The sequence below is a fragment of the Ursus maritimus genome, unplaced genomic scaffold (assembly GCF_017311325.1).
Source record: "Ursus maritimus isolate PB19 unplaced genomic scaffold, ASM1731132v1 scaffold_4, whole genome shotgun sequence".
Classification (NCBI taxonomy): Eukaryota; Metazoa; Chordata; class Mammalia; order Carnivora; family Ursidae; genus Ursus; species Ursus maritimus.
Window position 1 is genome coordinate 84340130 of NW_024426552.1, and position 23244 is coordinate 84363373.

General features: G+C 36.1%; 1 pseudogene; it reads right to left on the reverse strand.

Moving 5' to 3' along the window:
• The window catches only part of LOC103676197, a 75402-nt pseudogene extending 53001 nt beyond the window's left edge, over positions 1–22401 (reverse strand).
• Between the last annotated feature and the right edge of the window lie 843 nt (positions 22402–23244).

The window sequence follows — 23244 nt, forward strand, 5'->3', positions numbered from 1 at the left end:
TTAGCATGATGTCTTAAATTATGTTTTATAAAAACTTTTTTCTATGTTATTATATAAGATCTACCTTTAAATATTATATATTTTAAATTATATATGAAGTTTGGATGGTTTCTAGTTTATTAAAGTCCCACAAGTTCATTTTTTCTTTTGTTTTTCTTGCCTTTGGAGATGTGTCATGAAAAAAGTTGCTGTGGCTGATATCAAAGAGGTTGCTGCCTATGTTCTCCTCTAGGATTTTGATGGATTCCTGTCTCACATCGAGGTCTTTCATCCATTTGGAGTTTATCTTTGTGTATGGTGTGAGAGAGTGGTCAAGATTCATTCTTCTGTATGTACCTGTCCAATTTTCCCAGCACCATTTATTGAAGAGACTGTCTTTTCCACTGGATGTTTTTTCCTGCTTTGTCAAAGATTAGTTGTCCAAAGAACCGAGGGTCCATTTCTGGGTTCTCTATTCTGTTCCATTGGTCTATGTGTCTGTTTTTGTGCCAGTACCATGCTGTCTTTGTGATCACAGCTTTGTAGTATAGCTTGAAATCCGGCAATGTGATGCCCCCAGCTTTGTTTTTCCTTTCGACAATTCCTTAGCAATTCAGGGCCTTTTCTGGTTCCACACAAATTTAAGGGCTGTTTGTTCCAGTTCTTTGAAAAATGTCATTGGTATTTTGATCGGGATAGCATTGAAAGTGTAGATTGCTCTGGGTAGCATAGACATTTAAACTATGTTAATTCTTCCGATCCGTGCACATGGAATATTTTTCCATCTTTTTGTGTCTTCTTCAATGTCTTTCAAGAGTGATTTGTAGTTTCTAGAATATAGATCCTTTATGTCCCTGGTTAAGTTAATTCCGAGATAATGTATGATTTTTGGTGCTATTGTAAATGGGATGGATTCCCTAATTTCTCTTTCTTCAGTCTCATTGTTCGTGTATAGAAATGCGACTGATTTCTGAGCATCGATTTTGTATCCCACCACATTACTGAATTGCTCTATAACTTCTAGTAGTTTGGGGGTGGAGTCTTTTGGGTTTTCCATATAGAGTATCATGTCATCTGCAAAGAGAGACAGTTTGACTTCTTCTTTGCTGATTTGGATACCTTTTATACCTTTTTGTTGTCTGATTGCTGTTGCAAGGACTTCTAGTACTATGTTGAATAATAGTGGCGAGAGTGGGCATCCTTGTCATGTTCCTGATCTTAAGGGAAAGGCTTCCTGCTTTTTCCCATTGAGAATGATATTTGCTGTAGGCTTTTCATAGATGGTTTTTATGAAATTGGGGAATGTACCCTCTATCCCTACACTCTGAAGGGTTTTAATCAGGAAAGATGCTGTATTTTGTCAAATGCTTTTTCTGCATCTATTGAGAGGATCATATGGTTCTTGACTCTTTTCTTGTTGATATGATCTATCACACTGATCGATTTGCGAATGTTGAACCACCCTTGCATCCCAGGGACGAATCCCACTTAGTCATGATGGATAATCCTATTAATGTACTGTTGGATCTTATTAACTAGGATCTTGTTGAGAATTTTGGCATTCATATTCATCAGAGATATTGGTCTGTAATTCTCCTTTTTGATGGGGTCTTTGCCTGGTTTGGGGATCAGGGTAATACTGGCCTCATAGAATGAGTTTGGTAGTTTTCCTTCTGTTTCTATTTTTTGAAACAGCTTCAGGAGAATAGGTATTATTTCTTCTTTGAATGTTTGGTAGAATTCCCCAGGGAATCCGTCAGGCCCTGGACTCTTGCTTTTGGGGAGGTTTTTGATCACTGCTTCAATCTCTTCATAATTAATCGGTGTGTTTAAATAATCAATTTCTTCCTGTTTCAGTCTTGGTAGTTCATAGGTTTCCAGGAAGGCATCCATTTCTTCCAGGTTGTTTAATTTATTGGCATAAAGTTGTCAATAAAAGTTTCTAATGGTCCTTCCTATTTCATTGGTGTTGGTTGTGACCTCTCCCCTTTCATTCATAATTTTATTAATTTGGGTCCTTTCTCTATTCTTTTGAATAAGTCTGGCCAGTGGCTTATTGATCTTATTTATTCTTTTGAAGAACCAGCTTCTAGTTCTGCTGATCTGCTCTACTGTGCTCCTGGTTTCTAATTCATTGATCTCTGCTCTAATCTTGATCAACTGCTTTCTCGTGCGTGGGTTAGGCCTGTTCTTCTGTTCCAGCTCCAGCTTCTTGAGGTGAGAATATAAAATATTGACCTGAAATGAGTGATTTGCCATAAACTCTTATTATTCATCCAATAGGATTTATGGTTATTAAGCACATTCATGAACGGACTTTTCCATTGTGCAATTGGTCATGACCAATAAATAATCATTTATTACCGAATTTGCCATTATGAGTTGTGAAAAATTTAATTATGGTAAAAATGAGCATTACAAAGTCTCTGGTCTAAAAAATGCTAGAATCATATAGAGGAAATAACATGCACATAAATAACTATGATAATAACAGTGTGTCACAAGCCTATTAAAAAATGAGGGCAGTGTCTTGTGCCCTGTGACCTATGTGAGTTCATATTTGATGAATAAAATGAATGCTTTTAAAGACCTTTGGTAAAGTATTTTATGAGTTTACCACACTTTTTCCAGAATAAAAAGTTTTTTCAGCACATACCTCATAGTTTACCCAAGCTAATATTAATAATTAAATGAAATATACTGAATACAGTTCAGTTCTTGCTTGAATCAAAGTTAGGGCAGGACCATTGTTCTATTTAATTGTAAAAGAGAAGAATGTCCATAATTCGCTCATGAATAGCTTCTATACTTTGGATATCATTCTGTCCCTCTCTGCTATTGCTTTGTCTGTTTGAATTAAGACTAGCGTAGATGAAGACATCCACACAAGGAGCAACATCTAAACTTACCACAAGTCAAAGAATTCAAATTAAACTATAATACTATTCTTATATTAGGCTATTTTTAAAAGTATTCTTCCAGTGTTGCAAACATTAGAGCAAGATCAGTCAATCACCTAGTGCAAATTTATATAATCCTTTTTGAAAGCAGTGTGTTAGTACAAATAAAGAGGAAAAAAAATCCACATTCTTAACTCAGGAGTCTAATTAGTGGAAATGTATCATAAAGATATTTAAGCAAAACAAGAGAAGCTATTAAAATTATTTATTATTGTATTAAATTTCCAATATTAATGGAGTATGGAATAAATCATTGTCTAACAAAATGATTAAATATCATGCAATCATAAGAATAGTAAAAAGCACTTGCAAAAACATCGTAACATGTTCAATAAGTCAAAATGATACTAAAAATTAGTAGACACTGGGATTAGACCTGTATAAAATTATGAATGCTTTTAGATAAATATCACTGGGGAATACACACACACACACACACACACACACACACACAAAACAAAAACAAAAAAAAACTTATGCCAAAGTAATAGGATTATATTTGATTTGTATCCATTTTGCTGAACATTCTTTAATATTGCTTTTTCTTGGTAAAAAAACAAACACATAAACAAAGAGCCCAAGAGGCTTTCTGAGGCAATTACAGTATAATGCATTTCACTTGAAATTGAGACTCAGGCTGGAAAACTAGATCTGTTATACATACATACGTATGTATGGAGATAAGTAACCTAATTTTGTGAACATTAATTTCACCATCAGTTAAATATAAATTCCACAAGCCCTTCAGAGTTTTAAAATTAATTAAGATTATATATGTGAAAGTACCCCTTACAGTCCCTGTAACATAGTTAATAGTATCTTTTAGTTGAATCTGAAATCAGGGAGATTTTTATCCTTCTGGTGTTTTAAGAATATTAATAAACTTTGCCAAAAGGCTTAACATACTGGCCTAGAGAAGGTTATATACCTCAGGAATTTTACTCCATAAGTGTATTTATTACTTTCAACACATGTTGATAATGTGTGCTTGAATGATTTTAAGTAGGAAATCCATTTTTACCTCCAAGGGTCATTTATTGTCCCACTCACAATAATAAAAAGGGAGTCAAATGCAGGTGTATACATAGTACGGGCAAAGTGCTTTGCTGTATCAAAAAAAGCAACAAATTTGCAAAGATCTTCTGTAAGAAGACTTTCTAATTCAAATTCTTTTAGTGCTTAGTGTTGTATGAATAGTTGCAAAGGATTGTAAAGTCTTTGGAAATATCTGCAGAGGACCTACTGGTATAGTGGAAATAGCAGAAGAGTGAAATCAGGGAGAACTGTGTTCTTATAAAATGGGTATTAAGGAGGGCACGTATTGCAATGTGCACTGGGTGTTATACGCAAATAATAAATCATGGAACACTACATCAAAAACTAATGAAGTACTGTATGGTGACTAATGTAACATAATGAACAAAACATAAAAAAATTAGCTTCATCTCTCCCCTCTCTTTATATGTCAAGTTGGGGGTTACATTAAAAATTATTTAAGGTCTTTTATCATTTTTCAGATTCTGTGATCTTATGATTCTATCATCTATCAATCAATCAATCAATCAATCATCTACCTATGTATCTATTGACCTGCCTATCTAATGTCCGTTATACATTTCTTGACATAGAGCACACATTTAACTACATATGGTTATTACATTATTTATCAGCCAACTTTGTGTCCACAAATATCTGAAGTAAACTCTGTTAAAAAGGCTGCATAATACCCTGTGGTTGTCTTGCAGGCTAAATTTCCTCATATATTTAATTATGGAAAAGTATCTACCTTATTATTATAGGAAAGTCTATAATTTTACAACATAGTCCATAAACCAACTTTTTTGGAGGAGGTGGGGCTAATACATAGCATTTATTATATTCCATGCTCTTTTAAAAGCACTTGGCATACATTATTACATTTGAAACTCAAAGCATTATTTTGGGTAAATACTGTTTAATATGTAAGGAACCTGATACCTAGAAAGCATATAAAACTTACCCTAAAGTCACACACTTAAATAGCCAAATTAGGGTGAAAACCCAGGTCCACCTGTGTCAAAGCCTGAGCCTTCTGTAGTATGGTGTGCTGCTTTAAAAGAGGAACTTGGCTAATGGACATGTCCCCAAATGCCTCTCTTGCTTATAATGACACATCTATAGATATTCATAGGTGGCCTTTTCCAAATGGAATAGAAAAGTGTCTGTTCTAGGTTTCAGGATCCTTGGTTTGCCAAGTGAAGAGAATGAAAGCATAGAGGGAAGGAAGCTTGCTGTCAATTTTTCAAAGGCAGCAGAATTGGGAGCAGCTATACTAAAATGAAAAATTGGAGCAAAGCAGAATAAGCGGAGAAAAGACAACAAAGATGTGATTGAGAAAGTATGCTTATTGAATTATTAGACAGGATGAGGCAGGAAGAAAAAAAGATGTTTCCCCTAATGATGACTGATAGTTGGAAAAGATATTTTTGAAACAAGATAGCCCATTCTCCACAAGTCAAGTGACAGGACCAAATCCAAATTTTAACAGAAAAATGTGGCTATGATAGAGTGCACTTGTATGAACATCGCAGGCATAGCTCCGTCAATTGATGTTTCCTGCGACTAAAGCAAGATATTACTGAAGTTGCACGTTCATCACTTTCTAAACTAGATGTCAGAGATCTTAAAACACTCCAGAAGGAAAAGTCCCATTTTTTATATGGTGAAAAAGATAAAGCACACAGCAGGAAATGTAATTCTCTTGAGAATTCTTCCCAAAGGATTTGATAGAGCATAGCCTTTCTTATGTGGTTTTAAATAAATATCCTACACAGAAATTTTATCTTTTGGATGGAATTAAAACTATAATTCCTTGTGCTAAATACATGTAAGGATAGAACAGATTGGAATACGCAGCATTACCATGAACCTGAAGCCCGACTGTAGAGCAGATGTCAATCAGGAGTCTGTAAGTAAGCCAAAGATCCTTCTATGATACAGCTCACTGAGATGCTGGACTGGAAGATGAGGCCATGACCATGAATTTGGTTTATGTGTAGAGCAGCATTTGGGGGGGGGGGTCATAGACTATACACCAAGTGCCATTCATCCCCTCTGGTTCCCATCATTGGATCTTCTATTCCTGATCACAGGGGCAGGTAGCCAGGTTTCTCATCATCTCCTCTGGGGAAATGAGTATCTTCCATTTCTCTACTTATAGACAATTGAGTCTTCACCATATTTTGTTTTAACTTGGTTTAGTCAGATTCTCTTTTTCAGTTACACTACCTTACCCATTGGGGTTTGCTTTATTATTTGATGCTCACCAAAAAGAAATGGGAGGCATACCTGTTATCTGTTTTTGTGTAACAAATTACTTTAAAATTTAGTGGTTTAAAGCAACAAACATTTATTATCTCATAGATGGTGAGGGTCAGTAATCTTGAAGTGGCTTAGCTGGGTGGTTCTGCTCCAGGGTCTTGGACGAGGCTGTAGTCAAAGTTCTGGCCAAGTCTGCAATCCTCTCAAGGTTCGACTGTAGGGGGATCTACTTCGGAGCTCACTCACGTCTACTTCTAAGCTCATTCACTGACACGGCAAACAGCTTCCCCACGAGCACGCAGTATAAAAAAGCAAATTAAAAACAGCTCTTGAGGGTGAAAGGTTGAATGAAACATTTTATCCTTTAACCAAAATGATACATTTTACTTCTAGAAAATAATCCCAAATCTCATTCCTATTGTGTGTAGTCATAGGTCAGGAGTGTCAGAATATGAAGAACATATTTTTAATAGCTCATCAAAAATTGCAACTGATTTTTATATTTTAGTTGAGTCTGAAAAACGAGGAAAAATATACTCTAAACTTAGCCTAAACTCAAGTTAAAAAGTAAATTAACAAAATTGTAATTGTAGAGTACTTGGAAATTAGCATAAAAATAAGATATATAGGGGCGCCTGGGTGGCACAGCATTTGAGCGTCTGCCTTCGGCTCAGGGCGTGATCTCAGCTTTCTGGGATCGAGTCCCACATCAGGCTCCTCCGCTATGAGCCTGCTTCTTCCTCTCCCACTCCCCCTGCTTGTGTTCCCTCTCTCGCTGGCTGTCTCTATCTCTGTCAAATAAATAAATAAAATCTAAAAAAAAAAAATAAGATATATAATGTGATTATCTTAGGAATTAAAAACATGGGTATCTTTTTTCTTTTTAAAGATTTTATTTATTTATTTGACAGAGAGACAGCCAGCGAGAGAGGGAACACAAGCAGGGGGAGTGGGAGAGGAAGAAGCAGGCTCCCAGCCCAGGAGCCCGATGTGGGACTCGAGCCGAAACGCCAGGATCACACCCTGAGCCGAAAGCAGACGCTTAACAACTGCGCTACCCAGGCGCCCCAAAAAACATGGGTATAATATCTTGACAAATCTGTGGCCTTAAACTTTTTTATAAAATGAAAAACAGCAAAAATATGTGAACTAAGTGTTTAAGATTACAGAAAGGTAGAAAAAATCAGTCAAACTTATGGAAAAACAGAGCATGATAATAATTAAAGTAGAAATTAATGAAATAGAATAAAACAATGGAGATTTGCTGACTTTTAAAGTACTTACAAAAATATTTTTTTTTCTAATAGAAAAATCTACAGAGCAAACTGTTAGCAAATCTAATAGCAATTGATGTATGAGGATATTTGTTGTAAAAGTAGGATATGTGGGTAATTGGGCAAGAAGCACGTAGAAATTCTACAAGTGAAAAATATACATAACCAAAATTAGGAACTCAGTAGTTGGAATTAACAGCAGAGTAGCCAAAAAGAATTGGTGAACTGGATTAGATAAAAACAACAGGACATATCAGTAAGAGAAAAAAAGAAAAGATAATACGTAGGTCTATTTATGTATAAGTTAATCCCAGAATAAAAAGAGAGAGAATGAAGCAGAAACAATATTTAAGAAGATAATTATTGAGAATTCTAAAATTGAAGAAAGGAGTTAAGCTATAGAGTCTAGAAATCCTACAAATCCCAAGTAGGAAACTTTAAAAGAAAACAGATGGAGGCTCATGACAGTAATACTTTTGAAAATCAAATTCAAAGAGATAATCTTAACCAAAAAAATAAATATATATTATTTTCAAGAAGCAATATTCAGAATGATAGCTGAATTTTCAATAGAAATGATGAAGACTAGAAGCAAGGGAATGCTATCACCAAAGTGTTGAAATAATTGTCAACCTAGAGTTATAATTTATTGATGATATTCTTTAAGAGTGAGAGTAATATGAAGACACTTTCTGAAAAACAAAATATGAGAAAACTTGTCAGTATACCAACACTGAAGAAATTACTAAAGAATTTTCTTTAGAAAACTAAGGAATTTTCTTTAGGTAGAAGGAAAGTAATCCTAAACAGAAGTTCAGAAATGTAATAAAGAATGTAATACATCAAAAAGAATAAATAAGAAGGTAAATGTGAATTAATATTAAGTGTATAAAACAATAAGAACAATGCATTGTGAAGTTTAAAACACATAGATAATTAGAATGCATGATTTAGTGATATATAATTCTGGAATTAGAAAACTGGAGTCAAATGTTCTAAGGCCCTTCCCGTAATAAGAGAGAAAAATACAGCGAGTAAGGAGACTTTGGGTTACTGGTTTGGAGGAGTAAGTGCCTCAAAAGTTGATTCTCTTACAAATAACAGCTTTAACATTTGAACCCAATAAAACTAATTTACTGAGAGCTCTGCAGATTGAATAACGGCAGATAGGTTTTGGATCGGAGTAGAAACTAGTAGCAAGTGATTGGCCGGGAGTGAGGTCCTGGATTTTGTTGCTTTGCCCTGAGGGGGGTCACAGTTGATGCCTTGGCAGTGCAAAAACAGCAAAGCTGTGATTGACAGGCTACCATTCTTCTGGCCATAGGTACTTTCAAATGAAGACAAGACAACCAGGGAGATCAGAAAATGAGGGGAGATGCCAGAAAGGAAAGTTCTAGAGAAAGGAAACCCCAGGTCTTGTGTTCGAACTCAGCCTGTCTCCCGTCGATTCCTGAGGCAGTTACGCATAGAGAAAACCGAAAGCAGCTTGTGTCTTAAAGCTAGAGAATTGATCTGAGACCTAAGCTACCAGCTCCCCAGACACATCAGAATTTACGATATGATTCTAACCCAGTTAACTGCCTTCTGAAACAGAAACAATGTTCTTTAAAACAATATAATAGAATCCAGAGTGTACAACATAACATTCACAATTTCCAGAATACCGTCTAAGATTACTTCATGCCTACACATGGAAGAAAATGTGACCACATCTCAAAAAAAACAAACAACAAACAAACAAAAAACAACAGATGATACATTAGAGATGACCCAGATGTTGAAATTATATAAAAGATGGTAGAGGGTGTGTGGGTGGATAAATGGATCTGTATTTTTGCAAAGTTTCTACAATATTAACTCTAAGTAAACTGAGAAAAACTGAGTGTACATTATAATTCCTAGAGTAACCATTCAAAATAACGCAAGGGGGTAAAACTGAGAAGCTGAATTCTAAAACACATACAAATAAACCAAAAGGAAGCAAGAATGAGGAATCAGAGAAAGAAAAAGGACACACAACAAACAAATAAAATGGTAGACCTAAATCTAACCGATTCCAATAGAGATAGAATAAACGCTCCGGTTAAAAGGCAGAGATTATCAAAGGAAAAACAACAACGACAACAACATCCAGTTATTTCTACCAGGGAAGCACTTTAATATAACACTGCATGGTTAGTTAGCACTACATGGATGGAAAAAATTACACAAAAATAAAAACAAAACAAAACAAGAACATAGATGACTGGTGTAGCTTTATTAACATTAGTTGAAATAGACTTGAACTAAGAATAATATTAAACATAAAAGTATTAATAATATAAAAATATTTCATAATGGGAATGGGTCAATTTGTTAGAAATTCATGAGTCATAAATGTGTATGACCCTGATAATAGAAACTTAAAACCTAAAAAGCAAAAAACAACAGAATTAAAGAAATTAAAACCCTCTATTTCAGAAACTCATGGAAAAACTAGACAAAAATGTTAGTAAAACTTTAGAGGGTTTGAACAACACTATAAACCGTCTTGACTTTATTGATATCTATAGAACACAGTACTCAATAACTCTAGAAAAATCCATGGTACATTCACCAAAATAAACCATATGTTGGACCATAAAATAAGTTTCAATAAATTGAAATGGATTGAGATCATAAAGCATATATTCTCTATCTACAAGGGAATTAAATTAGAAATCAATAATAAAATATTTAAGAAACATCAAATATTTGGAAACAAAACAACATAATAATCCATGGGTCAAGAAATAAATCACAAGGGGATATAGAAAATATTTCAAATAAAAATGATACTAGAACTTCTAGCTGTTGCAAAGGTGATATGTGAATATTTTGAGCAACTTTATCCATCAAATTTGAGACCTTAAATGAAATGAGAAAATTCTTTGAAAGACACAAATTGCCTAAGCTTACTCAGGAAGAAATAAATTGAATGGTAGATAGTATAGCTCTATATTAAATAAATTGCATTACTAGCTATAAACTTTCTGACAAAACTGTAGCCTAGGTGCCTGCACTAGTGAATTCAAATAAACATTTAATGAACAAATAATTCTAATTCTACACTGTTTTTTTAAAGTATGGAACAATTTCGACTCACCATACAAGGGCCGTATGATGGTATTAACCAAAATCAAGCAAAGAGATTGCAAGAAATGAAAACTAAAGAACACTGTCTCTCCTAAAATTAGCCACAAAAATTCTTAACATTCTTAACAAAATTTAATGAGCAGCGCTAGGGTACTAATTTTAATATATCATGTGGCATTTATCACATGAATGCAAAAATGGTTTGTCATGGTGAAAAGCAACCAATGTAACTCATGATATTAACAGAATAAAGGAGAAAATCCATATGAGTATTTCAACTAATGGAGGAAAGAGCATTTGCCAAATTCAAAATTTACCTATGGTAAAAACACTTAGAAAATTAAGGATGGAAGTGAAATTCCTTATTCTGATAAAGGATATCAGCAAAAACCCAGAGCTAATATTAAACTTACCTAGAAATGATAAATGCTTTCTTCCCAAGTTTGAAAACAAGGCAAAGATGTCTGTTTTCACTCCTCTCATTTAGATGGAGCTCGGGATTCTAGTCATTTGAATAAGACCACCAAAGCAGTTAAGGGCATAAAGATGAGGAAGGAATGAGTAAAACTATCTTCCTGTCCACACATTAATACATTGTTCCATAAAACATTTTAATGAAACAATTGGCAAAATTTGAACAAAGTGTGGAAAACAAAGTACAAAATAATTGTACTGTATTAATGTCAATTTTTAATTTTGATAATTGTCCTGTGGCCAGATAATAGAGTGTGTTGTTACTTTTAGAAAGAAACACTGAAATATTTGGGTATAAATATGCATTATGTCTCAAAAAGTTGAGAAATTAGTGTATTTGTGGAGATTATATATATACATACACACACACACGAAGAGAGAAAACATGGTAAATTTTAACATTTGGAGAATATGGGTGAACTGGGAATTCTTTGTACTAATTTTGCAACTTTTCTGTGAATGTAAAAATACTTCATAATTAAAAGTTTAGGAACTAATATCCAAGATAAACAGTATAAATTTAGGCAATTTCATCTATAATATAATTTTCAAGGAAACATTCTAGTCTAAAGCTCACTAAAGCCAGTATAATTTTAAAGATAGGTAGGGATATTAGAAAGACATTATCCAAGGCAATTAAGACTATGTAATTTTGAAATAGTCATAGAAAATGTAAAAAATGGATCAGAAGGGAGAACCTGGAAATGACATAGGACAAAAATAGGATAGGAGTTCAGTTGTGAATAGAGTTAAATGAATAGAGTTTGTAAAAACTGGTTATTCATATGGAAAAAAAAAGATACAACTAATTTTCCACCTTCCAACATAAAAAAAAATAGCTGATTTAAATAATACAATGTGGAAAAAAGAGCTCAGACTTTTATAAGAAAAACATTTTTTTGATTTGGGGTAGAAAAAATATTCTTAAATATTACACAAAAAACTATAAAACACAAGGGAAAAGACTGATAAATTCACTTACGTTTTCAACCGCAGCAAAATATACCTTACAAACATGAAAAAGAATTCACAGACTAGGAGAAGGTATTTAAAGCTTTTAGTACTTAGAATATCTAATGAATTCCTTGTACTCAATAAAAAAATAACCACATTATAGAACACTGAGCAGAAGATATAAGGAGGCAGATATGAGGAAGCTTAAAATTCAGTAATAGGAAAACAAGTAACCCAATTTAAAAATGGATGAAAGATTTAAACAGACACTTCAACAAAAAGATCTAAGCAAGGCAAATAAGCACCTAAAAAATGCTCACCACTGTAATTCATTAGGGAAGTACAAATTAAAATCACAGTGAGAAAGCGCTCCACACCTAGAAAGGCTAACAACCAATCCGTATTACCAAGTGCCTGAGGACGCAGAGCGCCGGCAGCTCATACTTTGCTGGTGGTGGCCTGAAACAGTACAGTCACTCGAGCACTTCGAACAACCCAGTGAGAAATCTTTTTATAGGTGGAGAAACTGAGGATTAGAGAAGTTCCATGATGTGCCCAAGGATACCCAGTTTATGATTCTGATTAATTTTAACTTTTAATTGGGAATAGACGTATTTATTGGTTTGAAATTCTTTTAACCCGCAGTGTCCACAGAAATAAGACTTTTTCACTTTGCTTTCAGTAAATACTCCTGCGCCAAAAGTGCTTTCTCTGGCCTCTGACCATGTAAAGATCACAGTGAATGTGCAGTTTTACATGGTTATAACTAAAGGAAGGAGAATTTATCTCATCCTTCTTCATTTTAGAAATTGTGAACATGTAAGAAAGATGCCTTTGACTTTTGACTAAACAGAAACAGAGTTTAAAATGAAAAAAAAAAGGGGGGGGGGATATATGGATATTATACTTTCCTCCATTCCCTACTGAGTTTCCCCTTCAGGGATTCACACTATTTCGCCTTCGGGGACTTCAGTCAGGAATGAGATATTATGCCCCTTGAGGTTTAAGAGAAGTCTGTTCCCACTGAAGCCATCGCCTTACAAATGGACATCACCTGTATTTATATATTTTGAAGTATTTTCTAACATTTTATTTTTTTTTATTTTTTGGGGTTTTTTTTATTCTTTTTTTGTGTGTTTTTTTATTATATTATGTTAGTCACCATACAGTACATCCCTGGTTTCTGATGTAAAGTTCGATGATTCATTAGTTGCGTATAACACCCAGTGCACCATGCAATACGTGCCCTCCTTACTACCCATCACCAGTCTATCCCATTCCCCCAATCCCCTCCCCTCTGAGGCCCTCAGTTTGTTTCCCATAGTCCATAGTCTCTCATTTTAAATTTCATTTGTAGGGGATAAGGTAGGCAGAAACAGCAATGTTTTCTCTAGACTTGAAAACTTAATAATATATAAATAAAAAGAAATCTTTAGACATTAATTCTAAGTATAGATCAATGTCTAATATTACCAAAGGAATAGAGGAGACCCTGCTATGGGATCTGTATAGGATCCAATTCCTTCGAACTGAGACACTTGCCATTTAGAAAAGTGAGTTAAATATATACGACATGTCACAGCAAGACCCACAATCATACTTGTTTCTCCTTTTCATTTACAACCTCACTGGCTAATAAAAATTTAAAATTCTGAAGCTTGGGAATAAATGGTATAGAATCCATCTTACAGACATTTTGAAATTGTACCATCTATGTGGTCAGACGGAGGCTTATGTATCTTGACACCTAAGAAACACATAATTCTATTTTAAACTTTCTCTCATTCTCAGCACTTTTAGCCTTGAATGCTATGCTGTTGGCATAAAATTTTTATGATCCCAAAGTCATTGCTTTAACTCATGTTTCAAAGTATGCTTTGGGGGAAAGATAACCCTACTCAAAACAGTACCCCTCTTTCCTCAGTGACTGTGCCACTCTCTGACATTTCCTGAAGGTCATTGTTCAGGTTTCAAGATCATGTTGCTGATTTTTCTGTCTTTTTTTGCACTATCAGGGAAAGAGTATATTCTGCAAAATTTGCTAGGCTCTTCTGTTCCTACTGGAGACCAAACAAAAGAAAACTGATTCCTTAAGCTTCAGAATCTCTAGGCTAGCTTCCGATTCTTATTTAGATACAAACGCTCATGGCTTTCAGAGACCTAAAGAATCTTAGACATAAAGCACCGAGGGATTAGAAAATCTTCTCCGAGCCCACAGTCTCCATTCCAAAAATGAGAATGAAAAAGTATCATCATCACCACTGCAAACTGCCCCCACTACCCCCAACGTGCCATGTTTTAGTTCATTCAGCTGCTGTTGGAAGCAAAACTCATCGTCATACCAAGGCATTTAGCTGAAATTCAGTGATAGTATCGCCAATGTTGAGCCTGAGTATGGAGAAACATGAAATAAAGGGGATCCTGACATTTACTGGGTACTACATATATTCTCAATCTTCACAGCTCTCCAAGGGGAATAATTATCAGAATCCTTCTTCTAAAGAGGGGGAGCCTAGGTCCAGGGATGAGAAGCAGCTTGCCCGAATACATAGACCAATCTGACTGGCCTCTGTTGCACACGTGGTTATCAGTGGCAGAATCCTCAAATGTTTGTGAACCAGTTCTGTTTGGGTTTTATTTTCCTAAGGATCTTTTACTTTGTTGCTGATTTTTAAAGGGTTACAGTTGTTGTTCTTAACAAAATCATTTAAAACTTTGCCGACTGATCTCTGTCTTCTCCTGGAGAACCTTGACAGCAGAGGCAGGACCTTACTCCATTAATTAAAGCAGGTCAGTGCTGCATCCCTTCAGTAGGGGCATGTCGTCAGTAACATCATGAGGCTCCCATTTGTCCCCTGCTTGTTTCAGCCACTCAGAGGATTCCAGCTTCATCCAGAAGCGGTAGACAAAAGGATCCTTCAGTGGAGTTGGTTCTACAGATCGTGCATTCTGGAAGGAATGGCAAAAACTGTTCGGGGTCTAATGTGAAGAGAAAGAAAACAACTGCTGCAAAATGGAAATAGAATAATTTCTTGCCTCCCTTCTGAAAGGCTGAAAGATTAATGAGACTGTGCCCATAACACAGTTAGACTCCTTGGAAGAAAGCTGCTGTGTATGCCCTAAACCTGTTCCTGCTTGGTTACTGTCATCACTGCTGGGAATAGTATGGGATTTCAACTTAAGCTCTAGACCTGAGTCCTGACTCTGCCTGTAATTACTTGTGAGACTTTGGGCAAGTTCTTTAACCTTTCTTAGTTTTTGTTTCTCCATCTTTGAAATGAATATTTTAATATTGAATAAGGTAATTTTGAGAATTAAATGAACAAAAGTGCATGAAAATGAATGGTAAACCATAAGAAGTACATAAATAGTAGTTACACTTACATATCACTAGAAATTTAATATCGTATTCCTATAGCAATATACCAGTGGTTCCCAAAGTGCGCTCCTTGGAACCCTAAGGTTATAGCTTTCTCTGAAAAGTGGGTTTTAGGTATTTGGGGGCACATTTATCCATCCCAAAATAGTCACTGAGTCTTGGTAGATGGTCTTCTCTGTCACTAACAAAATATGGCACATAATTTTCTGTTTTATGAGGCTCGTGCTCACACAGTATGTCTTACTCTGATCTCTTTGTACTCAGCTCTGAATTCAAAAGTATATGTCCTTCCTGGATGGATCACTTCCAACCCTGTTTATTCTTTTGCATTCTTCTCTCTTGAACCTCAGCCCCCTCCCATGGCTGCCTCCTCTAGGCGTATGCACACGGTACAGGGGATGAATGGTAATGGACATCAAACAGTTTGGTTTTTCCTGGTCTTGGAAAAAGAAGTAAACAACTAAAGCTGTAGTCTATTGATTTGTTTTTTATCCAAACAGCCCAGTTTATTGCTGGATTCTTTTTTATATATAACATTTTCAATCATCTTCCCTAAAGTTGCTCATAAGAGACTTTTCTAACTTCCTTTATTTTCCCAAGTCCCTTCAATCTAAGGTCTTTACATCGTGAGCCTTAAAGTTATATATCTTCTGGGTAAAGATCTTTTGTCTCTTTTGAGAAATATACGCCTGCTTCTAAAACTAACGTAGCAACCTCTCAGAGGTGGAGAACAAAGCTTGAAGGCTGGAAAAGATGTTTTTCATTTTTTGGTATCGAAAACGCAATACTCTGGCTTAAACTTGCTGTGGATAATCCATGTGTTTGATGTTCTAAGGGTGAACTTCATAGTTCTGCTTCTATGCACGACACCACTGCCAACATTCCACAAACAGGCTCCACTTGCAGCAGCTGATTGAAGTAGAACACGTTCCAATCTTAGAGTCATAGGATTTTAGACCTGCAAATCCACTTGGCCTATTACACTATAGATCAAGAAAGGTATTACATATCTTTAATAGCTTTCTTCTGAAGCCTATTGAAGTTTTAGAGAAAGTGTCTATTGTGAGCTGTGATTAGGAGGCTGAGAAAGAGGAGTCAGAACATTTGAGACTTGGTTCAGTTAATATATGGATCCGTACTAAGTAGGCTTTGTTATTTTTTTTTAAAGATATTTATTTATTTATTTATTTATTTATTTGACAGAACAAGGAAGGGTGAGCTGCAGAGGGAGGGGGAGAAGCAGGCTCCCCATTGAGCAGGGAACCCAATGTGTGGTTCAGTCTCCTGAACCCTGGGATCATGACCTCAGCCGAAGGCAGATGCTTAACCAACTGAGCCACCCAGGTGCCCCCTGGCTTTATATTGACTCCTTAATTCATTTATCTATTTACTTCAATCATTCATTTTTTTAAGCACCATTTTGCGCAAAACGCTAGGGATAGTTGGTATCGCCTATGCTCAGAATGGCCTATTTGTTGCACACTTGATGCCTTTGGTCCTAATCACGCTCCTAGGGCAGAATCAGGCGCAGCATACTTTCTCCTGGGGCCTCCTCTAAATTCTTGCCAAGTGTTCCTATTGCAATTCAACGTAGAGTTGGCATGTGAGGAAAAACAAACAAACACCTATTGACTATCTCTGTCCTTGGGAGTAAAGGTCATATTTAAGTTTCTGAGTCACTGTGCTAAGCATTTCACATGGTTTATCTCAATTAATCCTCACAACACCCTATAAGGTAGGTATGATTATTATTCCTTTCTAACAAATGAGAAGCCTGGGGCTTGGAGAGGTTAAGTACCTTGACCACAGTCATGCCAGTTTAGCTGGGAATTGAACCCAGGCAGTTTGAAACGAGAGCCAGTACAGTGGGAGATAGTGCTAAGAAAGTTTTTCAGAAGCAAGTATATTAACAGAAAAAACCCTGGTTCCCTTATAAGTGGCATTAGTGAAAATAGGGTTGACTTTACAATTTTGAGTCCACTTCCAACTCTGACATTCAAAACCTGCTTGGTTCTAAAAAATTACAATGGGGATAAAATCACCTCTATCACAGGATTTTAGGGAAGATTAAAATGAGATAGATCAGCATATACAGGAGAGTTATTATAGTGAATGGTCTACAAAAGGACACTCAGTAAATATTGGTTATTCTCTTTCCTGAAGTATATAGGGGAAGAGTAGGGGATTTTTATCTTTTCTCTGTCTTCTTTCAGCTTTCACCCTTCTGAACATCTTTGGTGTTGGGATAGAGCCCTTGTGCCCTAGTGAGATGATGGGAGACAGTGGGCCTATAGAAATGTCAGTAAGGTTTATCACCTCCATAGAAAAGCCACAAACACAATGATGGATCTTTTTTTTTCTTTTGCCTAAAAGATTTGACATCTGTAAAATATAGATTCTTTTGAATTGAGCAGTAGTTGATGTTGTTGTCAGCCATTTACATTTTAGCATTAATTGAAACTTCTGTGAGATGGCTTTATAGGGGTCAGGACCAGAATGCATTGGTTTATGAGAACTTGCACAGTATCTATATGGCAGAAAAGGAGAGAAAATGTAGATGGGAGGGAGTTGAAACAAACATGTCACCCACTTCTAGTCATGCCCAGGGCTGGTTCTGCATCCCTCATTGCCCAGAGTGACTACGTAATGAGTGATTTAAAGGTACACATGTGTGAGAGGGGAAACAACAGTCTGGGCACAAGAATATGAACTGTGTAGTGTTTGGTGGCTGTAGAGAAAGAAAAGGAGAATTAGTCTGTGTTTTTACTTAAATATGCCTCACTTTGGGTCTGACATCATTTTGAAACACTGACCTCCCATTGGCAAACTTCTGAACAGCCTTGGTGTATACCTGTGGGAAATGGCTTCATATTAATAGTCATCCCTGTATTCCACCAAGACCAATAAATGACCCAGTGGCTTAGGAATCCTTCCAGTGGCTAACTTCAAATCTAGCAAATAGAGGATCATTAAGAAAAGAAACAAGACCACCTCTAAACAAATCACCACTAGTCATGAGCCTTGCCTGAGTGTTGGAATAGTCTCAATGAGAGGTATTCGATGCTAAAGGAAAGGTGTGTGAATGAGTCTTAAAATGGGACAACGTGGGTTCAGATGCCAGCTTCTCCATTTCAAATTGGTGTGAAGCCTATATTGTTCAACTCCTTTAAACCTCTATTTGTTAAACAGGAATATTAATACTTATCTTTCCGATTGTTGAAAAGACTAAATTAGATGAGTATGTAAACATGTTACTAAGATGATATATTCTGGCCCTTTTGGCTAAATGGCACTTGAAGTGTTCTGACCTATTCCAGGGGCATCTGGTATAGAAGTATGTAAGACAGTTCTGTGATTTCCTCAGGACCTGGGGGCTCCCTGGGAAAGGGCTTTGCCAGGCAAGTGAGTTTAGGAAGCATATGAATGACCCTATTTCTGTCTTTGGGTGGCATTTTCACAGAGCACCATGAAGCTTATGCTAACATCTTGTACACCATCTCACTGTCATTGGGACCACCTCTTGTGTCAGGGGAACGCTCAATGGCTTTTCTACCAATTCTCTTTGTAGCAAGAGAAGTTGCATTAGGCAGTGAAGACACCAAACTAGGAGCTGGGTTATCTGAGTTTATAAAGCACAGAGAGCTTCTTGGGGCCTCTAACTTCTTATTTATAAAATGAGGGATAGAAGGAAATGGAGACAGAGAATGTTCTCCAAGCCACTCTTTAACTCTCTGACTCTATTTTAATCAGTCTTGACTTGACTTGACTGTTCTAACTTCTCATTTTTCTTCCCTTCTTTATATCCCTATAAAATTGGATACATTTTTTCTTCCTTGTTTTGTTGTTTAAGATTTTGACTTTCTTTGGAGAAAAGACACTGTGTAAATGTGAAATAGAATGCTATGACTACTTAATTCTAAGGCAGTCTTGTTCCAAAAATATTATATTGTGATAGAGATTCTTTAGATGACATGTATGAAAATTCAATTATTTATTTTAATTCTGTATTTAGGTAAAAAATGTGTTTCTCTAAATGCATACTCCGGTAATGAGGATTACTGGAGGTTTAAAAATAAGCCTTTCTAGGACAGTTATCTCGTGCTTTTCTTTTGTTGGTGATATTCAAGTTTTCTCCTCTAGAGGTCAGTATAATGTTAAAAATGGAAGACTTTTCCGCGATAAGATCTTAAAAACAAGGTCCTTAAATCTGAACCTCACATAAAACTGAAAAAAGAATTCTCTAACCACAAAAAGACACTTGTAAAATGATGATAATCCCAAACAGAATGTCCAAAGGGAATTAAACAATGATTGAGGTTGGTGACTGAATTACATGCACAAAATCCTTCCTCAAAGTTATATAATCTTGGGAACAACAACATATGATGAACAGAAGATGGAAAATAATGTAAGAGAACGAGTATGTAGGTTTTACAAAAATCACGGGTCTTCTCAAACCCACATTCAACTCCTACCTCTCATTCTCAGTCCATGAACCTGTCTCCTCCTCCATCTAGAAATCCAAGGCCACAGCTCTGATAGACGCTGAGTCCCTCTCAACATTCAGCCTTGTAGGTTGGTTTATATCTGTCATCAATCTCATCTTTCTAGTATCAGAAGAAAGGATACCCCACTTTTCTGTTTAAATCTAAATTCTGTCAGTGTTTATGGCCCCATCTTTTCCCCCTCTGCCAAGACTTTCTCCAGTAGACATTCAGCTGCTTCAGTGGTTATCTTTAACCCTTTTTGTTGTTGTTTTTAATTCTCCTGGCTTATTCTCCTCAGTCAATAAACATGTTTGAGCATTTCTTATCCAAAATAGGCAGAATAAAGGAAAATAAACAGCAACAACAACAAAAAAACCCTTGTCTTTTGATCTTCCTTACCGACTGTCCAATGTCTCTTCTCTGGTCCTCTGAATCTCTGGTAAAAATAATCTATCATCTCTTCTAAATTCACTCTTTAATCCACTGCAATATAATGTTTAGCTTCACTATTCCTCTGGAACTGGAGTTACCAGTGACTTTCTAATTGACCAATTCAATAGATATTTTTAAATCCTGCCTTATACACTTCCCTTAGCATTTGACACTACAAATTATATCCTTGCTCTTGAACTTTCTAGTCCTTTATCTTTGGTGACATTTTTATTCTCCTCTTCTACCTATATACCTCTGGTTTTGTGGACTACCCTTTATCACTGACTACTTCCCTATTAGAATCCCCAAGTCGCTCCCATATCTGAAAGTCTTCAATGGTTCTCCATCACCTTCAGATAAAAACAAACCTCTTGGCACAGGACAGCAGGCATTCCATAATCTGACGCCTTGCCTAACACAGTACCTTGAGCTTAACATTATAAATATTTGCAAAATGAAAATAGGTAACAATAAATGAGTATAGTTCTTAAATTTTTGAGTTTGTACTAATCTTGATGTTTTCATGTGTTTATTCAAACTTGGACCATGAGTCACAATTTTTGTTTGGACAAATTAAGCTTCTAAATGTTTGGCTGATATAAGAAAATAAAATCTAGCTGTAGTGAATCATGCCAATCTATGCACTTACAATAGGAAATGCTTTACTTTGGTATATGGGCCTTCTTCGGGGACTTACCTCTTATAATAACATGTGGCCAAGTTTTGAGCATGGAATTCATTTTTACCAGTATCATATTCTAAGTATTCTAGATTTCATTTACTCTTCCTTAAAAGACCTAATAATGCATTTATAGAATGTTATACTTATTTCAGCCATGACGATGGTTATTTGCTTTGCTTTTTTTCTGTATTGTTCAGTATCTATCCCAAGTGCTTAACTCTGCCCTGTGCAAAAGCGATCATTGACAGTATAGAAAAAATGAGAGTGGTTGTGTTTCAATAAAACTATTTACAAATGCTGAACTTTGGTTTTCATATAATTCTCTTGTGTCACAAGAGAATTTTTCCTGTTATGATTTTTTCAACTATGTGTAAAAAAAAAAGTCTAGCATAATAGGTCGTACGAAAATAGGCAGAGGCCAGGTGGGTATTGGAATCAGGTAGCCTGGAATCAAAACTGGACTCTATAATGAATGTTAGGACTTTGAATAAACCATTTAACCCTTCTGAATTTTTTTCCTTGACTTTAAAATGGAGCTGATAATACACACAGTGTTTTGGTGAGAACTGAAAGATAACACACGAGGATATGTGGACACAAAACACGTTCCTAATAACTGAACATCCAGTCTTAGTTATTTTTGTCTTACCTAAAAGCATGGTAATTGCTGATACAATAAATATTCACTTTTCTTTGGGGTCACTAGCAATAGACTTTTTAATATAATTAGGTCCATTGTGTTTTTATTAACATTCACTGGGCTGTGCTCTTCTGCGTGACTCTCAGCATTCTCTCATAGTGACATCTACCTCTGTTTGTGTTCTTCATTGTGCAGTGTTTCCTTGTTTCTTTGACAAGCAACGTATCAGGCGATTTAGGAGACGTGAGAAAGAAGTTACTGGGAAACTTTACAACTTTATTTTTGGCTGAGAGTAGTAAAATGGTCAACAATAATTTTTGGTCGACTTTGAAGGGCTTTCCTTCACATTTTAAAAAGTAATTGTAATGTATTACCTTTTGAAATGTTTTCTGATACTGTTAAGCTTTAAAAATATGTTTGTGAAAGTTTTTTGAGCAACCAACTCAATTAATAAAAGTGGGATGGCAACACCTGATTTATCTCTACCTACCAACCAATTTCTGGGGCTAGAAGTCTGGGAGCTTGAGGAGAAAACAGTTTTGTGGGGGAATTTTAAAACAGAGAGCCTTTCTGACATGTAGGCATCATTACCATTCCGATTGTTTTCACGGAGGGTAGGCTCTGTTTGGGCTGCCATGGGAGAAGGTGGAAGCGGCAAAATGCTGATTTCTCCTCTTCGCTGTTATTCTTTGTGTCATGTTTGCAGCGTGGGGGACAGAGCGGCATCTCTCCCGATGCCACCTTCCTTCATGGAGGCCCCCCCACCAAGACTCCCTGGCAAGTTCTGCGAGATGAAGATTTTATCCTGGTGTCCTGGCCAGCTTCCATCTGGCCACAGGCATTTTATCTAAATATTTCCAAGGCGCCGATCTCTGCAGCATTGAAGTGTTCAATTAGATAGGGCCTGAGTCTTTGTAGCGTATCAGCACTGCTGAACAGCTGCTGCATTCCAACAGAGGGTGAAGTCATCTCTATATATAGAGCAGGGCGAGCTGTTTGCAACAGAGGCAGATTTCAGCAGGCAAACGCACACCTGAGCTGTAAGGCAGTCAACTGCCCAGAGTGACAGAAGGGCCTGGAAAAATCTTTACTTTCTTAAGGGGCAGGTGGCATGGAGGCCACAGGGTCTTTTATTCAGTTTTGTTTGTTTGTTTCCAAGAGCTTACAGCCTTTCCAAAATATTTGTCTTTTCTGTCAACTCCACAGATACATTGTCTACAAAAGTGGCTTTATTTTATTCTGTGATTTTCTCTTACAACTTGTGGTTTGTTTATTGATAAGTTCATCACATATTCGCCAGTGTCCAGGGCACTGTCATTTAGTACATATCAGGGCTGCTGCTAAGTCATTGTGCACTTACTCATGTAATGCCTGTTTTCCCTGTTGAATTATAAGCTCCTCACTCCTGACACATAGTACTTGAATAAGTACATAAATATTTAGCATTGTGGCAACCCATCATCCTTCATGGAGTATGATGTTCTGGTTCCCATCAAAAGGCCATAGTTATTGCTTCTTCCAAAGTGATCAGCAAAAGAAGTGAAAATCCATTTCCTAAGTTTTGCTGTT